This window comes from Canis lupus, chromosome X (genome assembly GCF_003254725.2).
Source record: "Canis lupus dingo isolate Sandy chromosome X, ASM325472v2, whole genome shotgun sequence".
NCBI lineage: Eukaryota > Metazoa > Chordata > Mammalia > Carnivora > Canidae > Canis > Canis lupus.
The window spans coordinates 69,028,026-69,040,885 of NC_064281.1; the positions used below are offsets into that span (position 1 = coordinate 69,028,026).

At 37.6% G+C, this 12,860-nt stretch overlaps 1 protein-coding gene across 2 annotated transcripts in view; it reads left to right on the forward strand.

The window, feature by feature from the left end:
* Nucleotides 1-12,860, forward strand: part of PCDH11X (protocadherin 11 X-linked) — a 389,751-nt gene that overhangs the window by 307,053 nt on the left and 69,838 nt on the right. The window lies entirely within an intron of this gene.

Here is a 12,860-nt window from a genome sequence, read left to right on the forward strand (position 1 = left end):
TTCAGTGCCCGTCAACCAATTACCCCCCCCCCACCAAACTCCCCTTCTGCAACCCTTTGTTTGTTTCCTAGAGTTAGAAGGCTCTCATGGTTTGTCTCCCTCTCTAATTTTTCCCACTCATCTCACCTCCTTTCCCTTATAATCTCTTTCACCATTTCCTATATTCCATGTATGAGTGAAACTATATCATGATTGTCCTTCTCTAATGGATTTATTTCACTCGGCATAATACCGTCTAGTTCCATCCACATTGAAGCACATGGTGGGTATTTGTCTCTTCTGATGGCCGAGTAATATATCATTTTGTATATATACCACATCTTCTTTATCCATTCGTCTGTTGAAGGACATTGTGGCTCCTTCCACAGTTTGGCTATTGTGGGCATTGCTGTTATGAACATTGTGGGGTGCAGGTGTCCTGGTTTTTTTTATTGCATCTGTATCAGTGGGGTAAATACATAGTAGTGCAATTGCTGAGTTGTAGGGTAGCTCTATTTTTAACCTCTTGAGGAACCTCCATGCTATTATCCAGTGTGGCTCCACCAGTTTTCATTCCCACCAACAGTGCAAGAGGGTTCCCCTGTCTTCACATCCTCTCCAACAGTTGTTGTTTTCTGTATTGTTAATTTTCCCCATTCTCACTGGTGTGAGGTGGTATATCATTGTGGTTTTGATTTGTATTTCCCTGATGGCAAGTGATGCGGAGCATTTCACGGTATGCTTGTTGGCCATTGTATATCTTCTTTGGAGAAGTTTCTGTTCCTGTATTCTGCTCATTTCATGATTAGATTTTTGGTTTATTGGGTGTTTAAATTCACATGTTCTTTATAGATCATGGATACTATCCCTTTATCTGATATGATATTTGTAAATATCTTCTCCCATTATGTAGGTTGATTTTAGTTTTGTTGAATGTTTCTTTTGCTGTGCAGAGCCTTTATCTTGATGAATTCCCAATGGCTTATTTTTGCTTTTGTTTCCCTTGTCTTCATAGATGTATCTTGAAAGAAGTTGCTGTGGCCAAGTTCAAAAAGGGTGTTGCCTGTGTTCTCCTCTAGGATTTTGATGGAATCTTGTCTCACATTTAGATCTTTCAAGCATTCTGAGTTTATCTTTGTGTGTGGTGTAAGAGAATGGTTTAGTTTCATTCTTCTGCATGTGGCTGTCTTATTTTCCCATCACCATTTATTGAAGAGACTGTTCTCTTTTTCTAGTGGATACTGTTTCCTGCTTTGTTGAATATTAGTTGACCATAGAGTTTAGTGCCCATTTCTGGGTTCTCTATTCTGTTCCATTGATCTATGTGTCTGTTTTTGTGCCAGTACTGTACTGTCTTGATAATCACAGCTTTGCAATACAGCTTGAAATCTGGCATTGTTATGTCCCCAACATTGGTTTTCTTTTTCAATATTTCCCTGGCTATTTGGGGTCTTTTATGATTCCATACAAATCTTAAGATGATTTGTTCCAACTCTGTGAAGAACATTGATATTTTGATAGGGATTGCCTGAATTAGTAAATTGCTTTGGGTAGCATAGACATTTTCAAATTATTAATTCATCCAATCCATGAGCATGGAATATTTTTCCATCTCTTTGTGTCTTCCTCCATTTCTTTCAGAAGTGTTCGGTAGTTTTTAGGGTATAGGTACTTTACCTTATTGGTAAGGTTTTTCCCTAGGTATCTTATGCTTTGGGGTCCAATTGTAATTGGAATTTATTGCTTAATTTCACTTTCTTCAGTCTCATTGTTAGCGGATATAAATGACGCTGATTTATGGGCATTGATTTTGTATCCTGCCACATTGCTGAATTGCTGCATGAGTTCTAGCAATCTTGGGGTAGTGTCTTTTGGGTTTTCTATGTACAGTATCATGTCATCTGCGAAGAGAGTTTGACTTCTTCTTTGCCCATTTGAATGCCCTTTATTTCTTTTTGTTGCCTGATTGTTGAGGCTAGGACTTCTAGTACATTGTTAAGTAACAGTGGTCAGAGTGAACTTCTCTTTCATGTTCCTAATCATAGGGAAAAGCTCTCAGTTTTTCATCATCAAGAATGATATTCGTTGTGGGCTTTTCATAGATGGGTTTTAAGATAATGAGGAATGTTCCCTCTATCTCCACACTTGGAAGAGTTTTAATTAGGAATGGATGCTGTATTTCGTCAAAAGCTTTCTCTGCATCTATTGAGAGGATCATATGGTTCTTGTTTTTTCTTTTAGTGATGTGATCTATCACGTTGATTTTTTAATGAATGTTGAATCACCCTTGCATCCTGGGGCTAAATCTCATTTTGTCATGATGAATAATCCTCTTAATGTATTGGCTAGTATCTTGGTGAGATTTTTTGCAACAATGTTCATCACGGATTTTGGTCTAAAATTCTCCTTTTTGGTCTTTGTCTGGTTTTGGAATCAAGGTCATGCTGACATCATAAGACAAGTTTGGAATTATTCCCTGCATTTCTATCTTTTGAAATAGGTTTACTAGAATACATTTTATTTCTTCTTTAAACGTTTGGTAGAATTCTCTTGGGAAGCCATCTGGCTCTGGACTTTTGTGTTTTAGAAGGATTTTGATGCCTGCTTCAACTTCCTCCCTGGTTATTGGCCTATTCAGGCTTTGTATTTCTTTCTGTTCCACTTTTGTTAATTTGTGGTTTTCCAGAAGTTCATCCATTTCTTCTAGATTGCCTAATTTGTTGGCATATAGCAGCTCATAATACATTTTTAAAATCGTTTGTATTTCCTTGGTATTGGTTGTGATCTCTCTTTTGTTTGTGATTTTATCAATTTGAGTCTTTTTTCTTTTTGATAAGGCTGGCTAACAGTTTATCTATTTTATTAAATCTTTCAAAGAACCAGCTCCTGTTTTTGTTGATCTGTTCTACAGTTCTTCTAGTTTCTATTTCATTGAGTTATATTGGAATCTTTATTATCTCTCTTCTTCTGCTTGGTGTAAGCTTTATTTGCTGCTCTTTCTCCAATTACTTTAGGTGTGAGATTAGCTTGTGTATTTGAGTTTTTTCTAATTTTTTGAGAGATGTTTGTATTGCAATGTATTTCCCTCTTAGGACCACTTTTGTTATATCCCAAAGATTTGTATTTTCATTTTCGTTAGTTTCCATGAATCTTTTTAATTCTTCTCTAATTTCCTGATTGACCCATTCATCTTTTAATAGGATGATCTTTAACCTCCATGTTATTGAGTTTCTTCCAAATTTCTTCTTGTGATTGATTTCTAGTTTCAAAGTTTTATGGTCTGAAAATATGCAGGGGACAATCCCAATCTTTCACTATCTGTTGAGATCTAATTTGTGACCCAGTATGTGGTCTATTCTGGAGAAAGCTCCATGTGCTCTTGAGACGAATGTGTATTCAGTTGTGTTCAGATAGAATCTTCTGTATATATCTCTGAAATCTATTTCATCCAGTGTATCATTTAAAGCTCTTGTTTCTTTGGTGAATTTCACCTTAGAAGATCTCTCATTTGCTGAATGTGCCATGTTGAAGTCTTCTATTGTTCTTGTATTATTATCTAAGCATCTCTTTTCTTTGATTATTAATTGATTGATATAATTGGCAGCTCCCACATGAGGAACATAAATATTCATGATTCTTGCTGTTTAGACCCTTTCCATATGATATAGTGTCCCTCTTCATATCTTACTACTTTATTTTTGTAAACTTTAATTTATGGCATGAAAGCTATGTTTAACCACTTCTAAAAGGTTAACTACTGCAATTTCATCATTTTGTAATAATCCTTGGGTAAAATAACTCCAATCACAGAATTAGAAGAAGAGTTATAAGCTATGTTTTCTGAAACAGTCTAAAGAATCCTGGATATTTTGCCATTTTTACAAGCTGCTGTAAATATGCTTGATGGCATTGGCTTCTTCTTTATCAAGGATGCCTTTCTCCACATAAGCATCAGCTTGTTGGTTGATGAAGTCCCTCACCTTTGAGAGGTCATAAGCTTCTTTATTTCCTTTTTTGTTATGTTTCTTCAACCATTCAATATTTTTTTTCTGATGGCTTCCAAAGAGTCTTCGGTTTCCCTGGGAAAAGTTTGCTTTTATTGTCAGTAACGTTTTTTTCTAGCTTGTTCTTAGTCTGAAGAGCAATAGTTTCATCCAAGTTTTCAAGGTAGGAAACACGGTCTTCTGGAGATATTGCTTTCCATGCCAAAAAAATTGAAAAATAAAGTCGTATGTAAGCTAAGATTTTGTATATAGAATCCTTATTTCCTTATAGATTTACATTTTATAACCAGAGATATATTGCTTTGGAAAACCTGTAATAGACAGAACTTGAAACTGTCGCTTCTTCCTACTGTCTCACACCCATAGGCACCTCCTGAAGAATTAGGAGGTTCTGTTTTCAAGGCATGCTGGGTACCAAAGCACCTCATAGAATATGTCTGTTACAAGATGTTTCCACTACCAATTCCCCTTGGGAGTTAAAATAAATTAACATTTCCTCAATAAAAAAAACCTTTAATTTATCTGATATGAGGATTGCTACTCCAGCTTTCTTTTGAGGACCATTTGAACAATAAATTGTTCTCTGCCCTTTCATTTTCAGGCTGGAAGTGTCCTTAGATATAAAATGAGTCTCTTGTAGACAGCATATATATCGGTCTTGCATTTTTTTTTAAGATTTTATTTATTTATTCATGAGAGACACACACACAGAGAGGCAGAGTCACAGGCAGAGGGAGAAGTAGGCTCCATGCAGGGAGCCTAATGTGGGACTTGATCCTGGGTCTCCAGGATTGCACCCTGAGCTAAAGGTGGCACTAAACCGCTGAGCCACCCGGGCTGCCCAGATCTTGCTCTTTTTTTTTATCTAATCCAAACCCTGCATCTTTTGATGGGATCATTTCTTGCAGAGTCAGTTTGGCAGTCACATATTCTGTGAACTTCTGGCCATCCTGGATGTTCTTTATGTCTTCATCTATTGTGAATGATAGTCTTGCTAGATCAAGTATTCTTGGCTGCATGTTCTTCTCATTTAGTACACTGAATATATCATGCCAGCCCTTTCTGCCCTGCCAGGTCTCTGTGGAGGGGTCTGCTGTTAATCTGATATTTCTCCCCATATAAGTTAAGAATCTCTTGTGCCACACTGCTTTACGAATTTTCTCTTTATCTTTGAAATTTGCAATTTCTACTATGAAATGTTGAGGGGTTGAACAGATTTTATTAATTTTTTGGGCAAGTCCCCTCTATCTCTTGAATCTTAGTGTCTGTTTCCTTCCCCAGGTTAAGGAAGCTATCAGCTATTTTTTGTTCAAATATACTTTGTGGTCCTCTCTCTCTCTCTCTCTCTCTGACTCTTCTGGGATCCCAATAGTTGTATATTCTTCCTTCTCAAGCTATCATTTATTTCCCTAAGCCTTTCCTCATTGGTTCTTAATTGTTTTTCTCAGCTTCCTTCCATACCATCAAGTTGTCTTCTATTTCACTCACTCTCTCTTTCACCTCATTAACTCTAGCAGTTAGAGCATCCAGTTTGGATTGCATCTTATTTAATCTATTTTTAATTTTGTCCTGATTAGTCCTCAATTATGCAGTAGCAAAGTCTCTAGAGTCATTTATACTTTTTTTTCCAGAGCCACCAGTAGCTTTATAATTCTCCTTCTGAATTGAATTTCTGACCTTATATTGAAATCCAAATTCTGTAACTCTGTGGCAGAGAATATTGCTTCTAGTTCTTCCTTTTGTATTAATTCTTCCTTCTAGTCATTTTGTTCATTTTGTTTTGTGGCTGTATCAGTGGGCTGAGTCAAAAATATCAACACGACCTAAGTAAAATATACCCTAGATGATTCTGAAGAGGTCAGAAACCAGAAAATAAAAGAAAAGGAACAGAACAAAAGAAAACAAAAAGACTGCTGAAGTGAAAAACAAATTTATAATAAACTAGTAACAAAAACAAAGAAGAATGAAAAAAGAAAAGAAAGGAAAAAAAAGGAGAGGTATGGTGGTGGTGAGGAAGTGGTAGTGGAGAGAGAATGTAGTCTCCTTGAGGGATCCTAGAGGGTTATCCTGTTGGTTCTGAGTTATTTTTTTTCTGTATGTTAGAAAATGCCCAATTCTAAATTTATATAAACCAACAATACTTATAGAAAGCCCCTACATGGACCACAAAAACATAAACAAGATAAAAGAGGGGGGCAGAATGGGAAGGAAGAGAGAATATAATCTCACAGAATGAAGCGACCTGGTGTTACCCTTGGTTCTTGGTGTATTTTGGTTATGTGTTAGAAGGTACTAACTTCCACCATTGTAAAACAAAATGAGACAGAAAAAAACAGAAAACATATGCAAAAACCCATATCTTGTATATTTACCAAAATTAAATTGAATATGTTGAAGGGAATCCAGAAGTGAAAAATACATCTAAGACATGTAATTTTAGAAACATGAAAGTCAAAAGGAAAAAAAAATAAATTAAAATGAGAAGTTGTTAAAATATTATAGTTAAGGTAGGAAAAGATAAAAGATATCGGAAATCTTTAGTCAAATATAAAAATGATTCATAATGAAAAAAGAAAAGGACACTCTAGTTCTATATACTGTTTTCCCTCAATCCTGGAGCTTTCCACTGCTGCTTGTTCTATAAACTTGCTTTTGCCTTGTTCTTCCAGCGTTTCTGGGTGAGGGGTCTGCTGTATGGATTCTCAGGGGTCTGTGCTTTCTTGGAGATGCCCTGCCCCTTTCCAGGTGCTGGGCTCAGTATAAGATGTTTATTCTGTGACGCCTTTGCTCCCTAGGGGCCCCACCTCTCCCAGGCACAAGTTGAAACAAAGAGGAAAAAAATTGGCACCAGCCAGATGTCCAGCTCTGGAGTCAAGCTCCCTGCCAATAACTAACCACATTCTCCCAGTCCATCCTGGCCTAGATGATATTGGGTACAGGTGTGGGTGCACTGATCTTCACAGCTTGCTGGTCCCCCAGTGGCAAGAGAGTTCTTGCTTTCCTGTGCCCTCCCTTCTTCCACCTGTCCAGGGGGAAGGGGGGATAGCTGACTCTGTCTGCTTTGGTGCCCTTGGATCTAGGACCCTGCTCAACTGTACCCACACTCCTGAGAACTGCCTCTCCCAAAGGTAATTGATGACAGCTACCTCTATCTGCTGCCAGGCTCTAGGGTAAAGGCAGCTCTGGAACCAGCCCACATAACCAGTGGGCTTCTCTCAAATGCCCTGAAGGGCTGTGGCACTCCAGTCCTTTACTGAGATCCTACCAAAGTTTTCATTGAGCTTTCCCCTGGGTGCCTCTCCTCTTATTGTGACCCCAGGAATTGAAGATTCACTGCTCCTCATGCGATTCTCCCCAATATACCTGCTAAGCATTTTCTGTCAGGGGAAACTCAGGCGGAGTTTTAAAGTTCCAGCTTCTCCAGGTCAGGGCTGTCCTGTCCTGGAGGCTGTTGCAGATCCTCTTTATCCCTGCTAGTCACAGTTCTCCTCTCCCTTTTCTTTCTTTCTTTCTTCTTTCTTTCTTTCTTTCTTTCTTTCTTTCTTTCTTTCTCTCTCTCTCTTTCTTTCTTTTTCTTTCTTTCCTCCTTCCTTTCTTCCTTCCTTCCTTCCTTCCTTCCTTCCTTCCTTCCTTCCTTCCTTTCTTTCTTTTCTTTCTTTTTTCTTTCTTTCTTTTTCTTTCTTTTTTTTTGCCTTCTTACCTTGTTAGAAGTGAAAACTTCTCTCTCTGTAGCATTCCAGCTGCTCTCTCTTTAAATCTCAGGTTGCATTTGTAGGTGTTCAGGATGTTTTGAAAGTTATCTAGTTAAGTTTGTGGGACCAGATGAGTTTAGGTCCCCTACTGTTCCAATTGTCCACAATTCTTTATTTCTATAGTCTTCTCAGTAGGGATTATTTGCCTCTTTGGTTAGGTTTATTTTTAGGTATCTTATGGTTTTTTTGTGTGTGTAATTGTAAATAGGATTGATTCCTTAATTTTCTTTTCTTCCTTCTCACTGTTGGTGTTTAGAAATGCAATTGACTTCTGTGCACAGATTTTATATCCTTCCACTTTACTGAATTCCTGTATTAGCAAATTTTGATGGAATCTTTTGGGTTTTCTATATAGAGGATCATGTCTTCTGCAAAGAGTGAGAGTTTGAATTCTTTGCTAATTCGAATGCCTTTTTTTAAATTGTCTGAATACTGCATCTAAGACTTTCAGGTATATGTTGAACAGCAGTGGTAAGAATAGACATTCTGCATGTCATGTTCCTGATCTTAGGAGAATAGCTATTTTTGCACATTGAGGATGATATTCACTGTGTGTTTTTTAATGCCTTTTATAAATTTGAGGTATGTTCCCTCTATCCCTACATGGCGGAGAGGTTTTATCAAAAAAGGATGCTTTATTTTGTCAAATTTTTTTTCTGCATCAATTGAGGATCATATTGTTCTCATCCTTTCTTTTATTAATGTAGTGTATCACATTGATTGATTTGCAGAGTTTGAACCACTTGCAGCCCAGGAATAAATCCCACTTGGTCATGGTGAATAATTTATTTAATGTCCTGTTGGATACTGTTAGCTAGTATCTTGTTAAGAATTTTGGCGTTCACACCCATCAAGGATATTGGTCTGTAATTTCCCCCTTTTTAAAGATTTTATTTATTTATTCATGAGAGACACACAGAGAGAGGCAGAGACACAGGCAGAGGGAGAAGCAGGCTCCCTGTAGGGAACCTGATGCAGGACTTGATCCTAGGACCCTGGGATCATGCTCTGAGCTAAAAACCGACACTAAACCACTGAGATACCCAGGTGTCCCTATAATTTTCCTTTTCAGCGAGGTCTTTATCTGGTTCTGTGATCAAGGTAATGCTGGCCTGATAGAATGGGTTTGGAAGTTTTCCCTCCATTACTAATTTTGAAACACTTCCAGAAATACAGATATTAATTCTTCTTGTAATGTTTGGTAGAATTCCACTGAGAGGCTATCCAGCTCTGGATTTGTGTTTGTTGGGAGATTTTTGATTACTGCTTCAATTCTTTGCTGCTTCTGTGCCTGTTAAGATTTTCTCTTTCCTCTTGTTTCAGTTTTGGTATTTTACATGTTTCTAGAGATGCATCTATTTCTTCTAGATTGCTGAATTTGTTGGTATATAATTGCTAATAATATTCTCATAATTGTATTTCTTTGGTGTTCCTTATGATCTCTCCAATTTTTTAGTGATTTTATTTACTTAGGTCCTTTCTTTTTTCTTTTTATATAACTGGCTAGGGGCTTATAGATCTCATTAATTCTTTCAAAGAACCAGTTGCTAGTTTTGTCAATCTGCTCTACTATTGTTGTTTTTTAAATTTCTATATCAATGATTTTTGTTCTCATCTTTACTATTTGTCTTTTACTTGATTCAGGCTTTATTTGCTGTTTTTTCTCCAGTTTATTTAAGTATTAGGTTAGGTTGTGTATTTGAGATATTTCTTGTTTCTTGAGAAAGGTCTGTATTGATATATGCTTCCCTCTTAGGACTACCTTTGCTGCATCCCAAATGTTCTGAGCTGTCACATTTTTATTTTTATTCACTTCCATGTATTTTTTAATTCTTCTTTAATTTCCTGGTTGACTTATTCATTCGTTAATAGAATGTTCTTTAACCATCATGTATTTGTGATCCTTCCCAATTTTTTCTTATAAAGTTTTAACGCATTGTGGTCTGGGAATGCCTGGGTGGCTCAGTCATATAAGAGTCTCCCTTCAGTCCAGGTCATGATTTGAGGGTCTTGGGATTGAGTCCTGCATTGGGTTCCTTGATCAACGTGGAGTCTGCTTCTCCCTCTGTCTGCCCCTCCCTCTGCTTGTGCTCATGTGCTCTCTCTGACAAATAAATAAAATGCTTTAAAGAAAAAACATTGTGGCCTGAAAATATTCATGAAATAATATCAATCTTTTTGTACTGGTTTTGACCTGGTTAGTGACCCAGTATATGATCTATTCTGGAGAATGTTCAATGTGCACTCAAGAAGAATGTGTATTCTGTTGTTTTGGATGAAATGCTCTGAATACATCTGTGAAGTCCGTGTGATCCAGTATGTCTTTTAAAGCCCTTGCTTCCTTGTTGATCTTCTGCTTAGATGATCTGTCCATTGATTTGAGTGGAGCGTTAGAGTTCCCTACTCTTATTTTATTATTATCAATTAATTTCTTTAACTTTGAAATGAATTGGTTTATATATTTGGCTGCTCCTAAGTTAGTTGTGTAAATATTTGCAATGGTTATATCTTCTTGTTGAATAGGCCCTTATGATATACTGCCTTTTCTCATCTCTTATTACAGTATTTGGTTTAAATCTTAATTCACCTGAGATAAGGATGACTACTCCAACCTTTTTTTTATGTTAATTAGCATGATAAATGGCTCTCCACCCCCTCACCTTCAATCTTGACATGTCTTTGAATCTAAAATGAGCCTCTTATAAACAGCATTTAGGTGGGTTCTTTTTTCCCTATAACTTCTCATACCCTATTTCCTCTTATTGGAACATTTAGTCCATTTACATTCACAGTAATTATTTGAAGATATGAATTTAGTGCCCTTGTATTACTTATAAAGTCATGTTTCTGTAGATTGTTTCTGTTCCTTTCTGATCTTTATTACTTTTCAGCTCTCTTTTTGTTCAAAGGATTCCTTTTAATATTTTTTGCAGGGCTGGTTTAGTGTTCACAAATTAATTTAGTTTTTGTTTGTCTTGGAAACTCATTATCTCTCTTCGTATCCTGAATGACAGTCTTGCTGGATATAGTATTCTTGGCTGCATATTTTTCTCATTTAGCACATTGAATATATCATTCCATTCTTCTCTGAGCTGCCAGGTCTCTGTGGACAGGTTGGCTTTCAGCCTTATATTTCTACACTTGTAAGTTAATGATGTCTTGTCCTGAGTTACTTTCATGATTTACTCTTTGTCTCTGAAGTTTGCAAACTTCACTATTATATGTCCTGTTGTTGACCTATGTTTATTGTTTTTAGTGGGTTTCTTTGTGCTTCCTGGATTTGAATTCTTGTTTTCTTCCCCAGATTAGGGAAATTCTCAGCTATAATTTGTTCAAATACACCTACCTGCTACCCCTCTCTATTTTCTTCATCTTCTGAAACTCATTATTCAAACATTGTGGCACTTTACGGTATCACTGATTTCTTGATGCCTTCCTTCATGAGCCAGTTGTTTTTCTCTTATTCTCAGCTTCCTTACTTTCCATCATTTTGTCTTCTATAACACTGACTCTTTCTACTGCCTCATTTATCCTAGCAATTAGAACCTCATCAGTTCCCTGCCCCAACCTGTCTGTTCCCAGGTCATTCACATGCCAAGAGCCACAGATCTCCCATATTTTATCTCCGGCCAGTGGCTGGGATTCAAAACCCAAAATTTTAAAGAACCTGGTAATGTGTGCACCTACCCCATCCCCTGGCAGAGAGGCTTGGGGCATGCCAAGAACCATCCTATCCCAAAAAGCCATTGCGCATTGCTAGCTGAGAGACTAGAGTTTGTTGTAACACTCAGTGAAAAACTGGAGCTAGGTTATTAGCCATCTGCACTCAACTCTGTACCCTACTGCCCTTTGTCCCAGTAAAGCATCACAGAGGCTTGAATCTACTGTGGCAGATGGCAAAAAGCAGTGGACAGATCATCTGCATTCTTCTCTAGTCTCTGTGCCCTGCTCAGTTAACTCCAGAAAAGCAGCTGATGAGCAAGTACACAGAGGTCTAAGTTTATTCTAGCTCTCACTGAAAAGTTAAGAGGTTTTCTGTCCTCTGCAGACCTCTCTGGTCCTGCTGCTGAGTTCCCCAGCTGTCCTTTTGTCTTTGAGGAGGATGAATATGTTTCTCCAAATGCCCTTTAGGGAGAGGATCAATCTCTCCCTGAGTGACTCAGCAGATCTCACCATGCCTTATTGTGTGGTCACAACCTGCTGTACTCTTTCTAATATTCTCCCTCTTCCTGACTTTGCTCTGGGAACCAGGGTTCCTTCCCTTCCCTGCTGAGCAGCTTCCCAATCCCCCAGTTCAGGGCTCCCAACCTCACCTCTGCAAAATTCTCTCATTCTAGCTGTGCAGATTGTTTCTGTTCTCCAATCTTTTTCCTAGTTTTTCAAAAGAGTTGAAAGTTGATCTAGTTGTATTTAAAGGAAGAGGCAAGTTCAGGGTTGCCCTACCACTCCACCATCTCTGAACTCCCCTGGGGCTGCTTTTTTAAGGACACTAACCTCATTTATGAGGGCCCCACTCTCATGTTCTAATCATCTCCTAAAAGCCCAACTTCCAAATACCATCGTGTTGGGTATTGGATTTCAACATACAAGTATTGAAGGTACATAAACAATAAACATTCATTCTATAGTAATGGTTTTCAAATGTTTCCATATCTCCATCTGAAAAAAGTAACTGATGGCCAATACTAAATTTATGAAAGTAAACTCATCTACAATGAAATTCTTAGTATCTAAGTACATGTAATTTTTGGTATGTAGAAATTTATTTTTTAAAACATTTACTTTATTTATTTGACAGAGAGCACAAGCAGGGGGAGGGCATAAGGAGAGGGAGAAGTGGGGTCCCCACTGAGCAGGGATCTTGATGTGGGGCTTTATCCCAGGGCCCTGAGATCATGGCCTGAGCCAAAGGCAAAGAATTAACAGACTGAGCCACCCAGGTGCCCTGGTATGTATACATTTCTTAACTAATTATCTCTAAATTGTATCTTCCACACTGCTAGTAGTAGTTATTTGGGTTGATCTATTTTTATATAGCAAACTACCCCTAATCTTTGGAGCATAAAACAATTATGTTTTACCTTTTTTTAGGTCAGGAATTTGGATCGTTCACACCAGAGATTAT